Consider the following 23,440-nt stretch of genomic DNA (forward strand, 5'->3'; position numbering starts at 1 on the left):
GTTCTTCGTCAATAAATTTATCACTTCCGCTTACGTCAGTTGGTGGACAGATTTTATTATTATTTTAATTAAGTTTATTAGTTTATTTTTATTTTATATTTTTATAGAGTTTTTAGTTTTAGATAATTTCTTTATATTTTTAATTTTGTTTCCTTGTATTTTTATTTTCCTTTAGGAATTAGTTTCCTTATAGGATTAAATTTTAGTTTCCTTTTAGTATTAGGTTTTCTTTATTATAAAAACATGTACTGCGATAGCAGAGAATCAATCAATTTTAGCAGAGAATCAATCAATTTTATCAATAGAAATATTATATTTCTTTGTGAATTTACTTCTAGTTTGTTGATTCAAACTACACCACCTTGTGGATTCAAGGCAACCCCCTCGTGAACAATCTATTACTTTCGCTTACATCAGTTGGAATCAGAGTCTTGTCATACCCTGGTCTGATGATGATTACTCATTTTCGTAGCACCCACTTTGCTGACTATGATCGCAGAGTGAAGACCCCTTGGGCAGCCATGCATACTCAAGATCGGTTTATAGCAATTGGTTTTAGAATTGGTGACAACCAGGTTCATGGTTCCGTTCGTGTTCGCGTTGATGATGTGTCTCGCAGCCAACCAAGCATGGGTTATGTTCCTGTTTATCAATGTAGGCCTCCAGCCTATGCGGATTATTTCGATGATTCTTCTGATGATGAGGAGTGCGTATTCCGTGAGGTAGACGTAACAATCGTGAATTTCAGTCCAAACTTGGTCTATTTACTTTAAATGGAAGTTTTATTATTGAAGATGTCTTGGACTGGATTGGAGAAGTTGAAGAATTTTTTGAATATTTTGATGTACCTGAAAACAAGCAAGTTCAGCTTATTGCCTTTAAGCTTAAGGATCGGCTTCAATTTGGTAGGAACAAATACAATTCCATAGAAAGAGGGAAGGATCACATCCTATTCGATCATGGTACAAGATGAAACGGATGTTCATGGCTAAATTTTTACCATTAAGTTATGAGGAGTTGATGTTTCAAAAATATTGAAATTGTCGGAAAGAGAGTTCATCTGTCAAAAAGTCTACAAAGGAAATTTACAAGAAAGATAGTGATACCAAGGATAATAATAATTTTGTTAAGCCAACGACTAATATTATTAAGATTGATAGAGAGAAAAAATATGTTGTTTCACCTATTGAAGTTGAAGAGATAAAGTGGTCCAAACTTTAGCTATTGCAGACGCACTTGGCGAGACTATCAATAATACAATTTCAGAGGCCACTTTTGAGGGTATCATTGATGGTTCAACAGAATCTAATATTGAACAAGAAGGTAAAAGCCATGTGCAGTGCAGTTCGGGGCTTAAAGACGAGTGCTGTCCAAGTAACTACATGATTCAGTGTTTGAAAGGCCGAAAAAATTGAATAAACCTCAAACCATGATCACATATGCTAAGGGTAATGTTGAATTAGTTGGCACCAAAAACGAGAATGATGTCAGCTTGTTCCAAAGATGCATTAGAGATGATATCTTTTTGCATATCATAGATACTAAACTAGAGAGCACTTTGATTCAAAACACGCGTTGGAGTCTTTCTTGCAATAATGGCAGTGGTGGAGATTCGATTGAAAAAGGACAATTAAGTGAAGATAGTGACTTGTGTTACCTTCAGTTGGTGGATGCTTCAAAATTGGAATTAATTAATTATTCCAATAAACATGAAAGGTATGTGGGTACTAAGTTGGAAAGTGAGCTAGTTACTAAAATTGAAGATGTGAAGTCCGTCAACTTGTGTCTTTCAAAAATTGGCCAGCGAGAAGGCGTAGGTGCAAATTATTGGAAAGACTTGAAGAAACGAAAGAAAAAATGGAAGCAAGTTGATGATGAAGAATCAAGATCAAAGCGTCCATGGTATCGAATTTTGTCCATACTCGAGGACGAGTTTTTTTTAAGTAGAGGGGACTTATGTAGGAAAGATTTTAGTATTTTTTTTAATTAAGTTTATTAGTTTATTTTTATTTTATATTTTTAGAGAGTTTTTAGTTTTAGATAATTTCTTTATATTTTTAATTTTGTTTCCTTGTATTTTTATTTTCCTTTAGAAATTAGTTTCCTTATAGGATTAAATTTTAGTTTCCTTCTAGTATTAGGTTTTCTTTATTATAAAAACATGTACTGTGATAGCATAAAATCAATCAATTTTATCAATAGAAATATTATATTCCTTTGTGAATTTTCTTCTAGTTTGTGGATTCAAACTACACCACCTTGTGGATTCAAGGTAACCCGTTCCTCGTGAACAATCTATCGCTTCCGCTTACGTCAACTATTTGCATGGGAAAAATTTGTGGACTATTCAGTCCAAAGTAAACCGATCAACTATGTTTGAAACAAAGTAAACCGAATTTTGACTATAGCTCACACTTTATCATTCTACCAAACACCAATTGCTGACAATCCTCTGGCTTTGCGACTTGACCTCAGACTTATGCGTAATCTTTGTAGAAGGGTAGCAGGTAGATCAAACAACATTCCTCGAATGCTCCAACCCTTTCAAAGTGTGATCACTTTTACTTCTATTCTTCAAGATCTGAACTCGATGTAGAAGAATTAAATCCTGCTCTTCATACGGAATATATGAATCTTCAATATAACTCCAATTCCAATGAGATAGAGAATAACACTACTAAATCACTTATTAATATATGTGTATGCTCTCATAAATAAATTCAGAACAATCAGATTTGATTTTCTGAATTTTCTCTCTCTAAAAGGCTTTCTCAAAATATAGAATAGATTTTTCCTAAATCCATGAATAAACCTAGAAGACTAACAAGGTTTATATAGAGTTTATATTTTTCTAATCCCTCAGAAAATATGAAAAATTTCGTGCATGGGACTTAGAAAGTAGTTGGGATAAAAAAGAAAACAATCAGAAGAAATAAACTTGACAAGCCCCTTTCTAAGTGTTTAGAAAATCGACTTTTTAATGCGAGAGGTCGCTTTGCAAGGTCAAAATATGAATGTGGTTTATGAAGCCTTTCTAGTCAAATTTACATTTATAAAAACCACTAGTACAACTAATGAAGCATAGTGAGTAAGGATCGTCAGCAGGGATTATACGTGTTGGAATTTAATTTCGACTCTAATATACCAATTAATTGCAAAGAGAGATTCATTGATTACTTTAGAAAACAATTAATTAAAATGCAATTAAAATAAACTAAGTTAAGTTAGGGATTTAAGAGATGAGAAGTGAGGTCTTGGGGTGCATTGGAATCGCCACCAAGCTCGTTCACCAAATGACACACTTTCAACTAATTTGGGGAAAACTTTCTTGTGAACAAAATGCGACTACCAATTACAATATTAAGCATGGACCATCAAATTCAATAATGAATTGTCTACCTAACTAACAAATAAACTAAATGTAGAACAACCCATCAATTCTAAGCATGGCCCATCAAATTAGTCACAATCGTAGAACACATCAATCTAAAGAATCATGAAATTTGCAATAATAAGCCACGGAATATCAAATCAAGTAAAGATTATCTACCTACCTATAAGCATGAATTAAATTGTAGAACAACCCATTAAGCATAAGCAAAATTCATCAAATTAATTGACAAATCCATCTAATAAAAACCATATCTAACTATCACTAGATTCTTAATCAACCACACATAGACATGCAATTAATATAAAAAAAACTAGTGTAGAGATCAATTCCCAAATAATCACACCTAAGACAACATGTAATCACATAGAGAATCAATATAAAGAATTAATCCATAGAAATCAAAGGAGAACCCAAGATTCATTAAATTCACAAGACTAAAACACTAATCACAAGATATTATTCCCCAAAAAGTATGAAAGAGATAAAGGTTTAGATTACAATCTTGGGGCTCGGATGGAGAAGTCTAGCCAATCATGGAGGAGGTGGGTATGATCTTGAAACCCTCAAGGGCAATCCCTAAATATGACTCCATTTTCTTACTCTTCTTCTTTGTTAAATTCTAGAGAGAGAGTGTGTGTAAATTTTGAGATGTGTTCTTGGTGCCTCCACTCTTCTCTTTTCTTTTAACCCTAATCTCTAACTTTTCTAGAGAGAGAAAATAAAATTACAATGAAATAAAATTGAAGACAAAAGATATATTACAAAATGGTTCAATTCTCTTTAAATACAAGGTCCTTGGAGTAGTGAACAAGTCCAAAAATAAACCCTTAAAATATCTAATCCAGCAACTATGTGAAAGGTAGAGTTCGAGTGCGCGTGAATAAAACAGCTCGCTGCCAGCATATTTTCAATTGATCGAAAAAATCTTCGATCGATCGAAAAAATCTTAATCCATCCAAAAATTCAGCATTTTTGACCTTTTCCCGGATTTTTTTGGAATCTTCTCAAAACTTTTGCTTGACTCCAAAAAGGTTGTAATTGACCATTTTTAGCCCGTTTGAACCTTATTGACCTAAAATAGACAAAAACACAAATAAGTACTAAAATGAAAAAATAAAGATAAATGAATGGATTAAAATATCCTAACTTAGGTGCTAAAATGCGTCACATTTGAGCACTCATTACACTCCCAAACTTAGATATTGCTAGTCCCTAGCAATGAAATATAAGGAAAAGAAAGAAATAAACAACTAAGTAACTATGAACTAGGAAGCAATAAAATGATAGCACCACTTTCGTAGGGAACACGATTGCATTTAACAAATGCAACAAGCCTTTTAAACCCCTAGGTTACCCCTAGTGGACGAGTGAAGTCTTGCACAAACATTGAGCTCTTTCTCACTAAAGAGGCACCAATATATAGAACAAATATCGGTAGAAAACTACCTCAAGTATGTAATTTTTTAACCCTTTCCAAGCAATCTCCCAAAATTTCAACATCAAGTAAGCAAATATGGTCCTCCACACATTAAGACAACGATCATGCAAATCAAAACAACTCTAGAATCCTTTTTAAGTGAACCAACATCAAATATGTTTCTATCTAAGCCAACTAAAGAAATGATCACATCCGACCTCAAACTATCACACAAATCTAGTACCGATCATCAAGAAAAAATAATGGACTTTTTATTAAAGCTTTATTCAACTAGGTGCGATTATTCTTTTCACTCGAAGTTTATTTATTTATTTTTAACTACCCTAGAGGATAAAAAATGGAAGCATAGTGCAATGTGTTGATCTATTAAGTTTTCTAGTGATCTATGAGGTCGAGCGTTAGGTTAATGACTCCTAAACCGGACGGCTTTAAGACATTAGTTGTTTAAACACCCTTAAGGAGTTACAAGCTCAAATCGACTAAGTTACAAATCAAAACAACCTTCATCTAACCATTTCCTACTTCTCACCTTTTGGGAGAAGTCCTCACTTTTTCTTTTTTTTATTTATTTGCTTTTACTACATTTTTATTTTTATTTTTTTAACCTAGAGTTTGGGCCCTCCAACTTTTAGCATGAGAAATTCAGTACTTGGTGAAGTTAGAATACTGGCTACTTAATGAAAAGGGTTTGTTATCCACTTTTGTTAAGATGAAAGCTTTCAATGCACTACTAGCTCAATTGGGATATAATCAAATCAATAGTCAACAAAGCATGTGTTGCCCAAGTAATGACTCCAGAAGGGGGTGAATAGAGTCAATGCAAACAATGGTCAAGTTCAAGTTTGGATTTTCATGGTACCTCCTTGGTGTTTAATGTTCCTCTCGTTCTCCCCGACATAACCTAGGAGTATCGTCGGATTCGAAGCATTTTTCTTTCGTTGGGGATTCGAGATTTCATCTCAAATGGAGGTAGGGGTGTTATAATTTATATTCTTGAAGTATTAAATGCTATTGATGCTTATACAACTCATTTATATGTCTTTGTACAAAATATAGAGATTTTATTATTTATTTTCTTGTATGAGATTTGATTTTCCCGGTTGATTATAGCTTGGTTTAAACATGTGGCATGATAGTATATTACACCTTGATATGTTCATTGACATATATTAAATTGAGAGCATTTGGACAAGTATTGAAGTTATTATTTAATATTTTTCTAAAATGAAAATTTAATTCATGTGGCCTTATCTAGCTTGAAACTAATGTGTGATGTCATATTATATTAGGCCCTAGCATGCTCTTTAACCTATGTGAATTTGAGAGAAATCGGTGATGTTTTAAAATCTAGAGATAATTAATTAATTACATTAATTAATTCATTCCAAGTGTACTATTCATTTCGTTGGATTTCTGACTTGATATTCTTGATGCGCATGCCATATACTTTCACATATATTAAATCTAGAATATTTGATTAGGTTTTGAAACATTTCATTTATTATTTTTCTTGTATGAAGATTTAATTATCATGGTTGTAGCTTACATAGAATTCACTTGTATCATGGTATTAAATTAAGTCTTGACATGTTTAATGACATACTTTAATTTGAAAACATTTTGATGTGTTTTAAAATCTAGAGATTTTAATTAAATGAATTAATTAAAATCCATTCAATGGTTCTATGGACTTGATTAAGTTTCTAACTTAGTATTCATGATTTCCTTGACAAGTTCCTTCACGTGTATCAATTTGAGAATAATTGGATAAGTTTTGAAACTTATATTTAATTATTTTCTTTGCATGGAACTTATTTCACATGGTTGTAACTCGTATTTCATAGGGCTTTTAGCTTTTTATCATGTATCTAGACTCCTTGTATCTTGGTTTCATTAATGTACTTAATGGACTTACACAATTGTCTTGGAATGGTTTATTTACTCATGTGTTGTTAGTAAATAATTAAATCATTAATCTTATACTTGTGGTATATTTACATCAATGGATTCCTTGTGTTTTAAATCCTAATTTGTAGTCTATATAGATACATATTATGATTTCTTGACATTTCAAATGCCATCATAGTTGAGAACTTAGGGCATGACTTGTGTGTTCCAAAATCTTGGTTGTGCATGGAATGTGGTTTAATGCATTACTTGTATCGTGATACATTTTTGGTTGCACAACTTGTTGATTTTGGGACTTGGGATATTAATAAAAAATTGACATGGTTAGGCCTTGGTTTTAGTACGGGAGATAGAGAGCTTCCTATATCATAGTGTGCACTTGGGGAAGGTACCTATGTGTTAGTAGCCCTAAAGTGATCCAAAGAGTACGGTTTTAATCCGGGCGATATCCGAGTTTCCAAATTGGCTGATTTCACTCTTTAAATTTCAAGTTACTATTCCTTGAAGATTTAAAACTTGTCATGTTATGTGAAATGCTCCAATCGTGTTTCATTGCATAGATATTATGCATCATCCTTGATTTCATGTAATACTCTTGTCGTGTAAATTGGAATGCTCCAATTATGTTAATTGCATTGATAATGTGATCCTTGTATTCAAGCAACTTTCTTGTCGTGTTGTATGGACTATTCTAAATCTTGCTTAATTGTATTGATAATGCAATTCATGTTGATTTATATCCAAGTATCATCCTCATCGTGTTGTATGGATTATTCCAAACTTACTCAATTTCATAGACATTGTAATTCATGTTGTTTCATGTTAATATGACATAGGAATGATCCTATATAAGCATCTTGACTTAAATTCTAGGTGGCATGAACCGTTTCAATACTTATTGCATTCTAGGTTAAAAGGTGATAACTTTGGATACCTATGTCTTGTTGCATTACACTATGTGCTCCTATGTTATTTAAATTGCAGGAATGACGTGATTTATACTAGAAATGCTCTAAGATAGCTTATGATGCTCCCTAAGTCTCATTTTGACATAGACGTTAGGTTGATAAATTTGTAAAATGATAGGTCTATGTATGCTAATCTCTTACGAGTAGCTTTATGTTACTCACCCCGATGTTACTGGAGATTTGTTTCAAGTACGAAGACTTGGTTCGTGGTGCTCATCATTCTTTGGATGACTTACAGCTCTTTGGTTTCCATCTCATGCAAATGTTAGAATGAAATGTCATTTAATAGCTTTACATGACAAAACTTGTATTTTTGTTCTCACTATAACATATTGGGTTTTACCAGTGCTTTTTTAAAAAAACGCTGGTATAGATATATTATTACCAGCGCTCCTATACTATTACTAGCGCTCTTTCTAGGAGCGCTGGTATATGGTGGTATTGGTTTTCAGTACCAGCGCTCTTGTTAGGAGCGCTGGTATAGAGTTTTTAGTACTAGCACTTTTTAATGGAGCGCTAATATAGGGTTTTTAGTACCAGCGCTCCTTGTAGGAGCGCTGGTATATGGTGGTTAGTACCAGCGCTTTGTTTAGGAGCGCTGGTATAGTGTCAATAGCCCTCTATCCCACTTTTTCCCTTCCCTCCTTTTTTTTTTTTTTTTTTACCTCCCTCCATTTTTTTCCCTCCGTTGATTTTGGGCCCTAAACTACGCCATTTTTGGGGGCCAATTAACATTGAATTCCACTTACCTATTTCATTTTGCAATAGCGCTAACACCTTCAGCCTCTCTCTCTCCTTCCATCATAGCTCTGTCGCCCTTCCATCACTAGTCTCGCCCTTCCATCACCGATCATCACAGCTCTCTCTCCTTTCATCACCAGTCAGCGTTCCAAAATTGGTGGCTTAGTTTAGAAAGACAAAGTCATTGCTACTGCACACACAGAGAGAGAAAGAGTTGTCCTTGGGGGTTTCCAAAACCTCGTCTACACTAACAAATAGGACGAGAATTTTTTTAGGTTAGTAACTGTTCGCCTTCTGATTTTGATTACCACTTTATTTATTTATTTTTTTTAATTTAAATTATGAATTTACCATATTTGTCAACATGCCCTAGCTTTGTTTGTGCAGAGTTGGCAGACGACTCTTCGCGAAAGCCCTAGCTCCTTGCCCCCGACCACTGGACATCGCGAAGCCTTGGATAGCTCCTTACCTCCTTCTTACAGCTTACTGAAGTCTAAACAAGGTGTGCTCCTAACTTCCTATGTTTGATTGTTTGAACTTTTTTGTTTTGGACTTTGAAATTTTTCTTTACTTTTCTCTGTTTTTTTTTTTTTTTTTGTGGGGGGGGAATCAGTTTGATCTGAAAGTTTAATTTGACTTCTCATCGTGCCCTGATTTGGAATGCAATCCTTTGGTACTACCCACAATATCACAATCCATGGCATAATAGACACATTAGCTGGTTAAATTGTTCTAATCTTTGACAATTATTCTAGATATATGTTGTTCAGGAAGCTTCAACATTAATGAGTATGATGATATGACTAAGCTAATAATGATCAAACTTCTTCTTTCCTTGGGCTATTTTGCCACATTTATCTTCCAGATGCTCCATTTTGACTGGAATTGAGTTTCATAATTTTCTGGATGCCTGCATAAACTTGTCTAATCACTGATTTTATGTTAATATTAGGAACCCAAATTTCCTCTTTACTTTTTATCTTTTCTGTCTTTTTGATTTTGTTATTTGGTTCACCTTTCCTGTATTCAATTGAATTTATACCTTCCCCTGTATATTTCCTAAAACTCACCTAAAGCCAGCTAAAGGAAGCTTAAACCTATTTGCACATCTTTTTTCTTACTTTCAGCTCTATTTTAGGGGCCAAATCCTCAATAAAATTATGTCATTTTACAATTTTCAGTCCTTTCATTATAGTTTCCTTTTAGTTATAACTTAAGCAGTTTTTTAATTTTTAATTTTATTTTTAAATACTCTTATTACTATTTTGTTCATTGGTTGTCATCCCCTTAGCTAGAACATCTTTATGACAAATTTACACATATTTCCCTAAATTGATGCCCCTTTTGCTTCTTGATTGCGCCCATTACTTATTTATGTTGTTATTGTACAATTATGTCCTAAATTAAAAAAAAAATATAAAAAAAAACTCTGCAATAGTAACAGTTTGAAGGTTTACGATATGTGAATATTAAGGGTCATTTATGTGAATTGATTTCATATGGGTAAGAATTTCGCAAAGCTTAATGCAGGAAAATTGCATAAGATAAATGGTGGTTTTGAAACTGAAACTCTCAACTAGCTTCCACAGTTCAAAGTCATTTAAATTTCTCTGTTATGCCACAATAACTTATTTAGTCCAAAAAAAAGTTGGTGCCATATCAGGGTAGTATATCACTTTTATGCAGTCAAGCAATTTCATTATTCCATGCTTTATATCTGAAAAAGAAAAGAAAAGAAGTTACATTACATTTATAATTTCTCTTTATCTTCGCCCCATTTTTATAAGTCAATGTGAACAGGTCCGTCCTTTCAAGTTGGTTAAAAACAATAAAAAATAATAATTTGGGAACACTTTCTTGGATTTTTTTCTCTTACATTTTGATATAGCAGTCGATGATTTCGGATCAAACCCAAAAATTTCTATTTTTGTATGCTGCAAGACACTGACCTTGCTATGTTCTTGCTATTCCTGACAGTGTGACCACTATAATTCAGCCTTTGTCCCAATTTCCTTCGCATTAGCAATCAAGAAGGGGATAACTCGCATTTGATTGGCTAATATTCTTTGAAGGTATTGATGATTGCTTTTCCTGTTTTTTAATTTTTTTTTTTTATGCATTTAAAATTATTCCTTATGAGTTTTATTAGTTGATCAATATATTCTACTTGTTGCATGATAGGTAAATCAACTTTGGCATATCATCTTGTTGAATTGTCAGCTCTTACAAATAATCGTGTTGCAATATGTTTTTATTTTGATTAATGCAAATAATTTATTTATGTTCATGTGGACCCATCTTGCATAATGATATTTTACTAAAAATTTACGAGCATTCTTAGGAACCCTAGCTACATTTTGTTGAGGAATTTGTTTTAATGGAGTAGTCATGATTTTTTTTTTTTTGTACATGTTACTCTTTTTATTCTTTTCAAATACCTTGACTAAATTGTTATCATGTTTACCAATAATATATTTCTTGTCCATATATTTTATTTAGGTTACTTGATGTAATATCATGGATAGAAGTTGGATAACTCAATCAAGGTACTTCAGATTGTAGGTTGATTAGGTTACTTAATCTAATAACTACAATTTAAGAAATTTGATTTATTATATGCATTACCATGCAAATAGGTAAAGTTTAGCATACTTGCGTGGAGTTGAAGAGTTTCTAGATATCTCATCTGAGCGAGTTGGGAAGGATGGGCGTATAAATTGTCCTTGTACTGATTGTGGCAATTGTATAAAAAAAATACATTCTGAGGTGAGAGATGATTTGGTATGCAATAAATTTATTCAGTTATACACAACTTGGTTTTATCACGGGGAAGAAGTGCCGTCATCTTCTCGGCAAACTGATGTACACACAACACACGAGGATATCAATGCAAACAAAAATGATGATATGCATGGACTCTTACACGAGGGTTTTGGTGTTCCAACTGAAGGGAGGGAAGAGACCAACGGAGAAAATGATCAGCACTGAAGGGTGTTAAATGAAGAGTTAGATAAATTTTATAGGTTATTGGAAGATGCAAACCAAGAGTTATATCCTGGGTATAAAAAGTTTTCAAAGTTATCCTATGTAGTGAAGCTATATTTAGTGAAGACTAAATATAATTGGAGTGACAAATCATTCACTGATCTATTAAAAGTGATAAAAGATGGATTACCAGATGGCGAGACATTACCAAAGACCTTCAATGAAACAAAGAAGATGATTGGTGACCTGGGTCTTAAATATGATAAGATTCATGTTGTATTGGAAGGAGCACTCTAATGATGAAATGTGTCATAATTGTGGCAAGTCAAGGTGGAAAGTTTTTGATTTCGAAACTGCGGGCAATGCGAGTACACCATCCTTATCAACAAGTAAAAAAATTCCTGCTAAAGTTATACGATATTTTCCTTTAAAGCCAAGACTCCAAAGATTGTTCATGTCAAGTAAGATAGCCTCTTCTATGAGATGGCATGCCGAAGAGCGAACCAAAGATGGATTAATGAGACATCCCGCTGACTCCCCAGCATGGGATAGCTTTGATAAAAGATACCCAACATTTTCTAGTGATCCTCGGAATGTTAGGCTTGCATTAGCAATTGATGGGTTCAACCCATTCAAGACCATGAGTGTTGCACACAGTACATGGCTTGTTTTGATACTCGTGTATAACTTACCCTCATGGATGTGCATGAAATAGCCTTATTTTATTCTATCAACCTTGATACCTGGCCCTAAGGGACCTAGAAATGATATTGATGTCTATTTGCAGCCTTTGATAGAGGAATTAAAAGAGTTATGGGTTGATGGGGTGGAAACTTATGATGCTTCAAGAAATGAGATGTTCCGCATGCATACAACATTGTTTTGGACTCTTTATGATTTTCCTGGTTATGCAATGGTATCCGATTGGAGTACAAAAGGGTATTTGGCTTGTCCTACTTGTAACAAAGACACTTGTTCTCATTTCTTAGATCATAGCAAGAAAATATGTTATGATGGGTATCGTTGTTTTCTTAGAAAAGATTATAAATATAGGCATTGTAAATCAGCATTTGACAACACTGAAGAGGTAAGGTGTGCACCACTTATGTTATCTGGACCACAATTGTTACATGAATTAGAGGGCCTTAAATTTCCACCATTTGGAAAGAGTGGGCATACAATGAATGAAGATCAGAAACATGAAGATTGGACACGTTCGCCGCACAATTGGAGAAAGAAGAGTATATTCTTTCAATTACCATATTAGAAGTATAATCTTCTGCGTCATAATCTAGATGTGATATATATTGAAAAAAATATATGTGATAATATACTTCACACATTGATGAATGATCGGAAAGGGAAGGATGGATTAAAAGCAAGACTTGACCTACAGGATATAGGAGTAAGGCCTTCACTTCACCCACAAGAACGTGGTTCAAACAAATTTTATTTTCCTCCTGCAACTTTCACGCTATCTTCACTTGAAAAGAGCACATTATGTCGAGTGTTGAAAAATGTTAAAGTTCCAGATGGGTATGCATCTAACATTTCACGTTGTGTGAAATTGAAAGAGCGTACAATTAGTGGGTTGAAGAGTTATGATTGTCATATCTTAATGCAATAACTTCTAGCCATAGCCATTCGTAGGATATTGCCTAAGAATGTTTGCTCAGTACTTGTCAAGCTCAGTAACTTTTATCGAGAGCTGTGTTCAAAGACTCTTCGGCTTGAAGACATAGATAAATTGGAACATTGAATTGTTTTAATACTATGTCAGTTGGAAATGATATTCCCACCTGCCTTCTTTACCATAATGGTACATTTATCTGTTCACTTGGCTCACGAGGCAAGGATTGTAGGACCAGTGCAATACCATTGGGTGTATCCAATTGAGAGGTCAAGATTTTTAATGAATTTTCATTTATAGTTTGTTTATTTTTTAATAATTCTGATATTATTAAATTTCATTCTTTATATTTAGGTACCTTATGACTTTGAAAAATTACGTGCGAAATAGAAGTCATCCCGAGGGTTCAATAGCAGAAGGTTATTTAGCAGAAGAATGCTTGACTTTTTGTTCACGTAATCTAACAAATATTGAGACGAGATTTGATAGGCCACAAAAGAATTCCGATAATGTGCTTGATGGAGAGGAAGTGAATGATTTTGGTGCACAAGGTCGTGCCTTAGGAAAACAAGAGTTCATTAATCTAGATGAGATGACTTTGGTGCAAGCTTATTGGTATGTTTTGTTCAATTATCATGGAACAGAACCATTCATTGAGTAAGATTAAGTTCCCTAATATATTACGTGATTATATTCGTGTCAAACTTCATTTAGTTTAATAGGCAATATGTTTAACATTATATTTTCACAATGCAGAAAACATAAGAGATTTCTTAAGATGAGGCAGCGCTATTTAAAACCAAGACAATTAGAGAAGATGTCTCATGATTTATTTCACAAATGGTTTAATGAATGTGTAAGTATTTGACTTTTGTGTATGTGTTGGTGTATTATAGGTATATGAAAAATTACCTTATTATATAAGTTATATCTTTATGAATACAGTTGCGAGATAGTGAGGATCCAATTCTGAATGAGCTGAGGTGGCCAGCACAAGGTCTAAACCTTGTCGCGAAATGGTTTAAGAAATTTGTGATCAATGGTTTGAAGTTTCAAGTTAGAGATGTTGAGAGACGGAGAAAGACTCAGAACAATGGAGTTGTCATAAAGGCAGTGACATCTAGTTATGCAAGAGCCACCAATCAAAATCCCATCACAAGAGATATTTAGTACTATGGTGTGCTGACTGATATCATTGAGTTAAATTACTATGTAAATAGGAAGGTGGTATTGTTTAAGTGTGATTGGTTTGATGTCTTATCCAAGGGTAGAGGAATAAAGGAGGATGATTTTCGATTTAAGCTTGTTAATTCGTCAAGATCGTTGGGAGCAGATGAGCCTTTTATTCTAGTATCTCAAGCTGGACAAGTATTTTATGTTGATGATCCCATTGACAATGAGTGGAAAATGGTTATTGGCGCAAAACCACAAGACCTTTATGATATACCAGAGCATGATATTGAATCTTATCAAGTTCAGGAGCCATTTCATGCACAACATATGGATAACGACTTGGATGTACCTGATGATAGCACGTTTTAGACAAGAGCTGATTTGCTTGGAACAACTATAGAAGAAGATGATGATGTTGATGATGACCTTGATGAAGATGAGATTTAGGATGATTCCATATCTACTATTCAATGGATGTGAAACGTCTTTTTTGGATGTCAAATGTCTTTTTTTTTATCTAATAAGCTCAAATTGACTATATATATATATATGCAGCTTTGACAATAATATTGCAGTATCATATTTTGTAACATGCACATGTACGCTTCCCATGAAAACTGATTTAGTTTTTTTGTGTGCTTATATATTTTTAATATATTTTGATATATTCTTGGCACATTATTGTATAAGTGCAATGAATGATTTTACCAAAATAGAATAAATTAATATAATTTCCATTGGACAACCAAAAATACCCTAAAGTTTTGAGGTATTTTTTATTTCTTTTTATTGATTTTTCCTGGATTGTGCATTGCCTTTTTTAAACAATTTGATTGCATTCTCTTAAATGAATTCTCACTTTTTTGTTTGCTTTTCCAGGAAGGATAAATAATAAGCTGACAATGAAACGAACGGTTAGTGAAGTGGAAAAAGTAAGTGAACAAAATACCGAAGTTTCAACTTCAAAATCATCCCAACCACCACCGAAGAAGAGACGGGGCCCAACATGATGCAAGAATGTCGTAAACACGACAACCTTATTACCATTAAGGTACATATATATAGAGATCATTTTATATAGTTAACATAATTAGACTATATTCAATATGAAGGAGAAAAAAGGATTTTTATCTTTATTTTTGTACTAAACATCTACAATTGCTAATTTTTGTTTAGGGTTAATAAGTTTGGATAACCGATCGGCCTTGGAAGTGGTACGTATACTAATTATTTGGGAACACTTGCCCGGAGTGCTAAATTAACTCCTTTGTGCTACAAAACTTGGTGGGAGATGCCTAAATGGCTGAAGGAGGATATGTGGAACATTGTAAAGGTAAAACCCTTCAATGACATTAAAATAATTTTTAAGGAAAAAGTGGACTGACATACAACAATTATCACATTCTCAGGGGAAGTATGATATGGGAATCATGTCAAAACATTGGACATTATCCTCCATCGGAAAAAAATGGAGGGGTACAAGTGTGAATTAAAAAGTGAATATTACTCGGTTAGGGATACAGATGTAGAAAGATTGGCAAACCCACCACTTGTGTTGAAAAGGAGCATTGGGAATTTTTGGTTAGGCATCGGGGTACGCCTATGGCGAAGGTAATCCTCCATCTATCAATTTTGTTTAAAGTCATTGAGTTGAATTTATAGTTTACCTGCTTTCAGTCATAATTTTAGGTGGAATGTTCTTTACTCAAAGAACGTTTACTTTTTCTCACTTTTTGTAGAAGGTCAGCGAAAAAAATAAAGAACGTCGTGGGAAGCAAACAATGATGCATACTACAGGGACAAAAAGCTTTGCATGTGTTTCTGCCGAGGTTAGTTAAAGTTTTGGCAATATAAATTATTTCAATTCATATGTCGTTGAATGATTATAAATGTTAGTGGTAAATAATATATATCACAATGTTTATGTTTCTTTTATAGATTGAGGAAACGAAGGTATTCAGCTTTCTCGTGCAGATTTATTCATTCGTACACATATAAATAAGGATGGCAAAGCTACTGACGCTGCTGCTTCGGAGATGATTGTAAGTTTTCATGCTTCCATTTTGCAAAAAGGGGGTCACATGCCTTGAAGTGACCAATTTTTAAACTCTTTGCGGTGTATTAGGGGGTCACATGCCTTGAAGTGACCAATTTTTAAATCATCAGCCCGTGTGGAGGCATTTTAATTTCATTGTTTATCATCGGCCCGTGTGGAGGTAATTTACTTTCTTATATTTGTTGAAAAGCATGGGAGTATGGGATCATTGTATGTGGAGGCTTTTTGTTGATTGATTTGTGTTGTGGAGGAGAAGTATTTGTTATTAATCTTAAAGGGATAATGAGAATTAGTTTCTCTTGAAGAGAAAAATAAGACAAAATAATCCCTTGTAATGGAAACTAGCTGTTTGTTAGGTTTAAATTTCTGGGTTTACCTTGTAATGGAAATTTTATATTGATCATTTTGTGAGCCTTCGTTTGTAATGATGCTTTGACTTTCTTCATTGACCTCAATTTTTTTTCCTTCTCTCTTCTGAAAAGAATTTGGATTAGTGTTTTTTACATGGTTATTAGCTCTGTTTGAGTGCTTGAAGTTCATTCCATCTCATCTGCTTGGTGTTGCTAGGATTCCTAGCTGATTAGCTTTTGGTGTAATTCATTACATCACCACTGGTTGAAATTCTCTCCTATAGGTTTATCAATGGCAGGTCAAAATCTCTAAGCTCTATGTAACACTGCATCTTAGACAAATAATTGCAGCAACAAAGTTCAGCTGAGTGCCAATGCAATAGCATTGTAGACTTTTTGTAAAACTTTCCCCACAATGTGGTGTCATCCATCATCGAATTCTTAATAAAAACAGGTCAATTCGAAATATGGAAAAGGAAAACAAGAAAAAAGAAAAAAAAAATTCCCCCATTGGCTAGTATGATATTTAAGTATTAACAAAAGATTTCATTTCATTCAGAATTCTTTTCACATAACACCTAAATCACAATGACATGATTTGAATTCAGTACATGTCCAAAATGACCATTACATTCCAAGGACTTTTGGTAACATCATAGTGTGATAGTCTCTACGCAAAAGTACTGTGCAAAAAATTTCGTTCATTTCACACTGTAATCTTTACCAGTGAACTTATTTAACCTCATTGACAAAAAGTCGGTCAAGTAACGTGCTATTTCCAATTTCTGATATGAGGCAGCATGCTTAAGATTGATTCTCATGCCTCATTGCTCTTAAAATGGGATTTTCATCATCTAATAAGTTGTCTTCATCATCAAGTTCATCCAGATCATTCATTATTGACTGGTTGGTTTTCTTACGAGATTGTCTCCGATGCTTCTTAGTCTCTAACCTTGGTTCAGCTTGCATGACGCCCATATCTCCCGCCTTTTACCAGCAAAGAGAGTTCAGTTCAAGTTTAAAACCAAGGAAATGGAGTACACAATAAAGGGAAATGAATAAATACAGGCCTTTACTCAGGGAGATAGACCAAAATTGGAGATTGATTGAATAACAAGGCATGGGCTTGTGTGACCATGTGAATAGGAAACCGAAAAAATAAAAATATAATATAATATAATAAATTCTAATTCTAACATTTAAGAAGGGCTCGAATACTCAACCTCCCCTTTGAGGGGAGAGATTATACCCATTGGTGGAGGGATTTATTTGATAGACTTAACCTTTAACATTATCTGCAAAAATAACCAACCTCATACTCAAACCTAGATTTTCTCATGCTTGAGAGCAAAACGTTTTACCATTGCATTGGCCCTAGTAACATGGGGAACTAGAAACTAAACATAGAACAACGGAAAAAGAAAATAAAGATGCTAGAATTGTGACAACCTTTTAAGTACGGCAAAGGACTGAAATATAAGAAGAGACATGAAAATATAGTAGACAAAGATTTACAACTTCTTTGGCATAACTAGATCAGAATGATAAAAACAAAGTTGTGAAAAACTTCTGTAAGCAAATATATTATCTGGAAATGATAAGCTACTTTTAGAATTTAGTTACAATATGTACAACTAAATTCTGGTATGCTGAATGTGGTTTCAAATGATACGGAAAATTTAGTTAGGAAACCAGCAAAATTTTCCATGAGAAAGAAGTAACATGATTTTGTTCATTGTTATTAAAATCACAACCCAATCCAATGTTTATGTTTATGTCACCTATGATACTCGTGGCTGCAACTGTTTTTCGTTTTCCTTTTCTTTTATGGGGTGTTTATTGTGCTAATTAGTATTTAAGCATATTTTCTTTTCTCATTTAAACTTAGTGTTTAAATTTAATTGAGAATTTGGCTATGGAAATTCTCTTTCATGTCTCAATTTCATAAAAATGATAGGAACTTGGACTCTTTCTGACTATTCATGATGTTAACAGTTGGACAAGTAGTTAAATTTTTGTTGCCCACACTACAACAGTTCTGGCTTTTACCAGCGCTCAAAAGCACTGGTAAAAGTCTTAAAAAGCGCTGGTAAGCGCTTTTGAAAAAGTCTTGCTCTTTTCAAAAGCACTGGTTTTTAAAATTGTTCCAAGGAGTCCTAAGTATATCTAAAACCATCCCAAATCCTTACTTAAGTCAATTTGCATCAAATTAAAACTTAAAACATTTACCGATCCAACATGCTTAAAAAGAGCAAGCACTGCAACCAAACCAAACTTGCATGAACTGTAACAAAATTAATTCACGCCTACATACAGATAATTGATTAAACAAATACTAAGCATCTAAGATTCAATTTATTAGTCCATTAAAGCCCTAGAGACTATCTACAGATGCACAGAACACAGGCAACGGGAGAGAGAAAGGAAAGAACTTGCCTTTGCGGTTTTGGAATCAAAACCTTGTCGCCGTCTTCCTAGGTTTTTTTTTCCGGCGATCATGACTGCCGTCAAGCCTCCTACTGCTCAACCTTCCCTTCTCCTATGACTAATCCTATATCCACAGTTGAAACCCTCACCAAAGATGGTATGTTATTATCTCACAATTTATGCTCTGTTCCTCTCTATCTCTATGGTACGTGAAAAAGGTTTACATATATATATTTTTTAAAACCTTAAGTCAACATAATGATATATTTATAGGTTTAGAAAAACTAAAACCCTAATTCTAATTTTAATCCGAGAAAGAAAAACAACCATAAAAGTTATAATGTAAGTCGGCTAAAAACGTGAGAATATATGTAACCCTAAAATTATAACCTATATTAAATTATGATTAATACCTCAAGTTTAATTATTAATAAATACCAATAATTAAAACTAACTCTATATACATATATACCCATATATATACATGTATATACTTCCATGGGTAAAACGGTACCCATTTACACTATCCAAATAGTCCGTTAATCATATCCAAGCCTAAGTTCGATTAAAAATAAAATAAAATAAAAACAATACATTTAATTTAACATTCAAATGCCACTTCATCACGCACACTTATAATTAAATAGTTAATTTATTTAAACAACAAAACAGGAAGTCACGTAACAAAAGTCATGAAAACACCTAAGAATAATAAAATAAAAATAAAATTCCAATTATGTCCTTTTTAAATTTAGGGGTATTACATTTGACCCTTGACCTCATGTCATTCACGTCAAATAGATTACGAAAAGTGTACTTATGTACACATTATATATTTAGACACTACAACAGTTTTGGCTTTTACCAGCGCTTAAAAGCACTGGTAAAAGTCTTAAAAAGCGCTGGTAAAGCCAGTGTCGGTAGGCCTTTACCAGCGCTTTTTCAAGAAGCGCTGGTAAAGGCCTTTTACCAGCGCTTTTCCAAAAGCACTGGTAAAGGCCTTTTACCAGCGCTTTTCCAAAAAGCGCTGGCATACCAGTGCTTTTCCAGAAAGCGCTTGTAAAGGGGCATTTAATTTTTTTTTTTCCTCCCCCCCTATGCCAGTGCTCTTTTAAGAGCACTGGTAAAAGGTCATTTTAATTTATTTTTTTCCCCCTTTATTGTTTTTGGAAAAAAATATCTTTACGGCTAATAAATATCATCAAGTCAATATAAAAATACCATCCAAATTGTTTTTACATAATACAACCACAAGTCAACCTACTGCCAATATGAAAAATACCATCAAAATTGGTTACTAATAGATAAAGCTGGTAAATGTCAACCAAAAAGGCAAAATGTATACTAATACGACCCCAAGTTAACCAGCCAATATGAAAATACCATCCAAATTGTCTAGATAAAGCTACTAAATGTCACGCAAAAAGAATTAAGAATTTTTGACAAATGTAGTACAAGTTTATCAAAAAGAACCCATCCAAGGCAAAGGAAATTTAGAAAGCACAGCCACGACCCCATCTTTAGCTTCAACTTCAAAAACTCTTCTTGCTCATTTGATTTGAATTACCCTACATTTTTTATAAATTCATTAAGCGCACATTATAATAAATGAAAATTTAACATATAAGAGAAATTAAAAGTTCATAACCTTAACTGAATTGGCATCACGACTAGAAAATGAATTTGGGGATACTCTAGGAGGAGCATTTAAAGAATCAGAGCCTTTCAAAATAACAAAACAAAATACATGAAATCTTGGCATAAGTAAACATATATTTAGTAAAGAGTAAAACTAATAATATATATACCTGTCCACTACAATTTTGTGGTTGCATCTGCATTAGCATAGCCATCTGTTGTTGTAAATTTTCCAACTTGTCGTCATAGTTGGCTCGTAAATTTTCCAACTTGTTATCATAATCGGCTTGCTTTTTTGAAATCGTCTCCTGTAACTCTACACGTGCAGCACGTGCCTCCTCATCAGATTTTTTTGCTTTATTAATTAGTTCAGCTTTACTAGGAGAAGGCCCCCAAACATCGCTTGGTGTAGGCCCGAAGCCAAGCATCCGCACACGACCAGTTCTTTCTTCTCCCCTCACAACGGAGAACAAATCATTGGAACTGCCAATAGGAGAGTCAGAGTAACTTTTTTGAAGTTCTTTTATATTTTCTTGCAAAAAAAAAAAAAAAAAAAAAAAAAAAAAAAAATGAAGAAGAATAATGAATGTATAAAAAATAAATTAAATAGAATGCTTCGTGTCCAACATTTGGGTAGTATATTTGACTTTTAGAATGGAGGGAGATTTTGGAGTACTGTGAAAGAGCAGCGGTGAAAAATGGACTCAATTTTTTAAATTTCTAGTCCAAATGCAAGAAATTGAGATTTTTCAGCTATATAAAAGGTTAAAGTCCATAGTTAATTACTCCATTTTTAAAAGACTAATGATTTGGCACTACAACATATTAGGTTTTTACCAGCGCTTCTAAAAAAAGCGCTGGTATAGGTCTAATATTACCAGCGCTTTTAAAAAAAGCGCTGGTATAGGTGTAATGGTACCAGCGCTTTTCCTAGGAGCGCTGGTTTTTAAAAGCACTGGTAGAGGTGTAATGGTACCAGCGCTTTTCCTAGGAGTGCTGGTATAGGTGTAATCGTAACAATGCTTTTTTTAAAAGCGTTAGTATAGGTGTAATCGTACCAGCGCTCTTTGTAGGAGCGTTGGTATAGGTGTAATAGTACCAGCGCTTTTTGTAGGAGCGCTGGTATAGGTGTCCCCATTTTTCCACTTCCCTCCATTTTTTTTCCCTTCACTCCATTTTTTCCCTCCGTTGATTTATATATAGAATATTTGGGCCCTAAAACTACGTCGTTTTGTATGGAATTAACATTGTATTCTCCACTTTCCCATTTTATTTTGCAATAGCCCTAATCCTTTCATTTTGCAACAGCCCTAATCCTTCAGCCGTTCTCTTGCTTTCCATCACAGCTCTCTCATCACAGTCTCGCCCTTCCATCATTGGTTGCGCCCTTCCATCACCGGTCAACGATTCGAACTTCTTCAAGTGAAAGCTTGAACCATCACTCTCTCTGTCTTCCTATTCCCAACCCAACCATTCCTATTCCAGACATTATCTAAGTAGATTTTGTAGCAATTCGGCTTCGAGTGCGTAGGGGAAGAAGTGCCGTCATCAAGCCGGGAATACGGAAACAGCTAAAGAAGTAAACAAGATCAGGTGGGTTTGATTTGAGACTGGAATTTAGTTCACGTGACAATGCATCCTCCCAATTTCAATGATTCTGCAACCACTATTTGATCTCATTCTGTACCTAAGATTGTTGTTTTCAATTTTTCTTTTCTTTGTACAGGAGGAAATAATCGATCGTAGCTTGGATTGTTGGAACAAGTTTTGTCGTTGATTAGTCTGATTTCGTTTTTCAGGTAATTTCTTTCTTTCTTTCTTTTTTTTTTTTTTTTTTTGGTGTTCCAACATTGAGAAAACTGTATATAAATAATATACAGTTTGTCATTAATTAAAATTAATAATATTATTATTATTACTATTTTTTAATGTTTGGTGGTTAAAATAATACTGTATATAAATATCAATTAAAATTCAAACAAATCTCAATATGATTAGTTGGGAATCAAAATTGGATCCTCTAAGACAATTAAGGATACAAAAATATGGGGCTTAAAAATTCTCTTACTGTATACTTTTTCTATACAGTTTTCTAAAAGAGTAATCTTTTTTTGGCACAGAAGAAGTATGTAGTAAGAATTTCCTAAAAGAAACGTTCTTCTTTAAGAGTTAAAAGTTTATTAAAAAAGACATCCTCTTTGAAACAAAGGAAAAAAAAAAAATTTCCTAAGAATTTCCTAAGATTGTTGTTTAAATTTTTTTTAAAAGTTTTTGGTTAACTGTATATTTAATTTCAAATGTGACGTGGAATGGGTGATTGGTTGAGGAGCTCAACCAATTTCAGGAAATGCTGTCTAGAGAGAGAGAGAGAGCAATGGGTTATTAAATGGGTCAGAAACACCTTGATACGTAGTAATTTTCCCACCCTCGCATTAGGTTCATGATTTTACCCCATGGATTCCGACACCTCACCTTTACATGAGGAAATACATGTGTAGCTTTAGGGGAGCTCCAGTCCAAAAGGGCTGGAAACGCGTGTGTGACAGCTCTTCATTGTTGTGGGTTGGTTAGAGTGTTTGGTTGATAGAGTGAAACTCTTTAGATAGTAGATAACACTTGAAGATGGTAAGATATTTTATAAAAGCTGGATAGTATCATTGTTGTTGGAATTTAGGTGGGATGGGTAGAATGTTTGGTGGATTATGGAATTTAGATGGTAGGTAACAATTGAA

General features: G+C 33.7%; 1 long non-coding RNA gene across 5 annotated transcripts in view; it reads left to right on the plus strand.

Moving 5' to 3' along the window:
* Positions 1 to 8,201: 8,201 nt before the first annotated feature.
* LOC132311473 (uncharacterized) overlaps positions 8,202 to 23,440 on the plus strand; it is a 63,238-nt gene continuing 47,999 nt past the window's right edge. The window contains exons 1-9 of one of the 5 annotated variants that reach the window (XR_009483013.1): positions 8,202 to 8,724; positions 8,837 to 8,951; positions 10,427 to 10,521; positions 15,117 to 15,288; positions 15,414 to 15,570; positions 15,647 to 15,848; positions 15,977 to 16,066; positions 16,176 to 22,301; positions 22,435 to 22,507. This is a non-coding gene — a long non-coding RNA (uncharacterized LOC132311473). Of the gene's footprint in view, positions 8,725 to 8,822; positions 8,952 to 10,426; positions 10,522 to 15,116; positions 15,289 to 15,413; positions 15,571 to 15,646; positions 15,849 to 15,976; positions 16,067 to 16,175; positions 22,302 to 22,434; positions 22,508 to 23,440 lie in introns of all 5 variants that reach the window. The other 4 variants (XR_009483012.1, XR_009483011.1, XR_009483014.1 and 1 more) reach the window with 4 other exon arrangements.

Source organism: Cornus florida, unplaced genomic scaffold (assembly GCF_030987335.1).
Source record: "Cornus florida cultivar Cherokee Brave unplaced genomic scaffold, ASM3098733v1 CherokeeBrave_3.0.0_Hap2_Chr06, whole genome shotgun sequence".
Taxonomy (NCBI): domain Eukaryota; kingdom Viridiplantae; phylum Streptophyta; class Magnoliopsida; order Cornales; family Cornaceae; genus Cornus; species Cornus florida.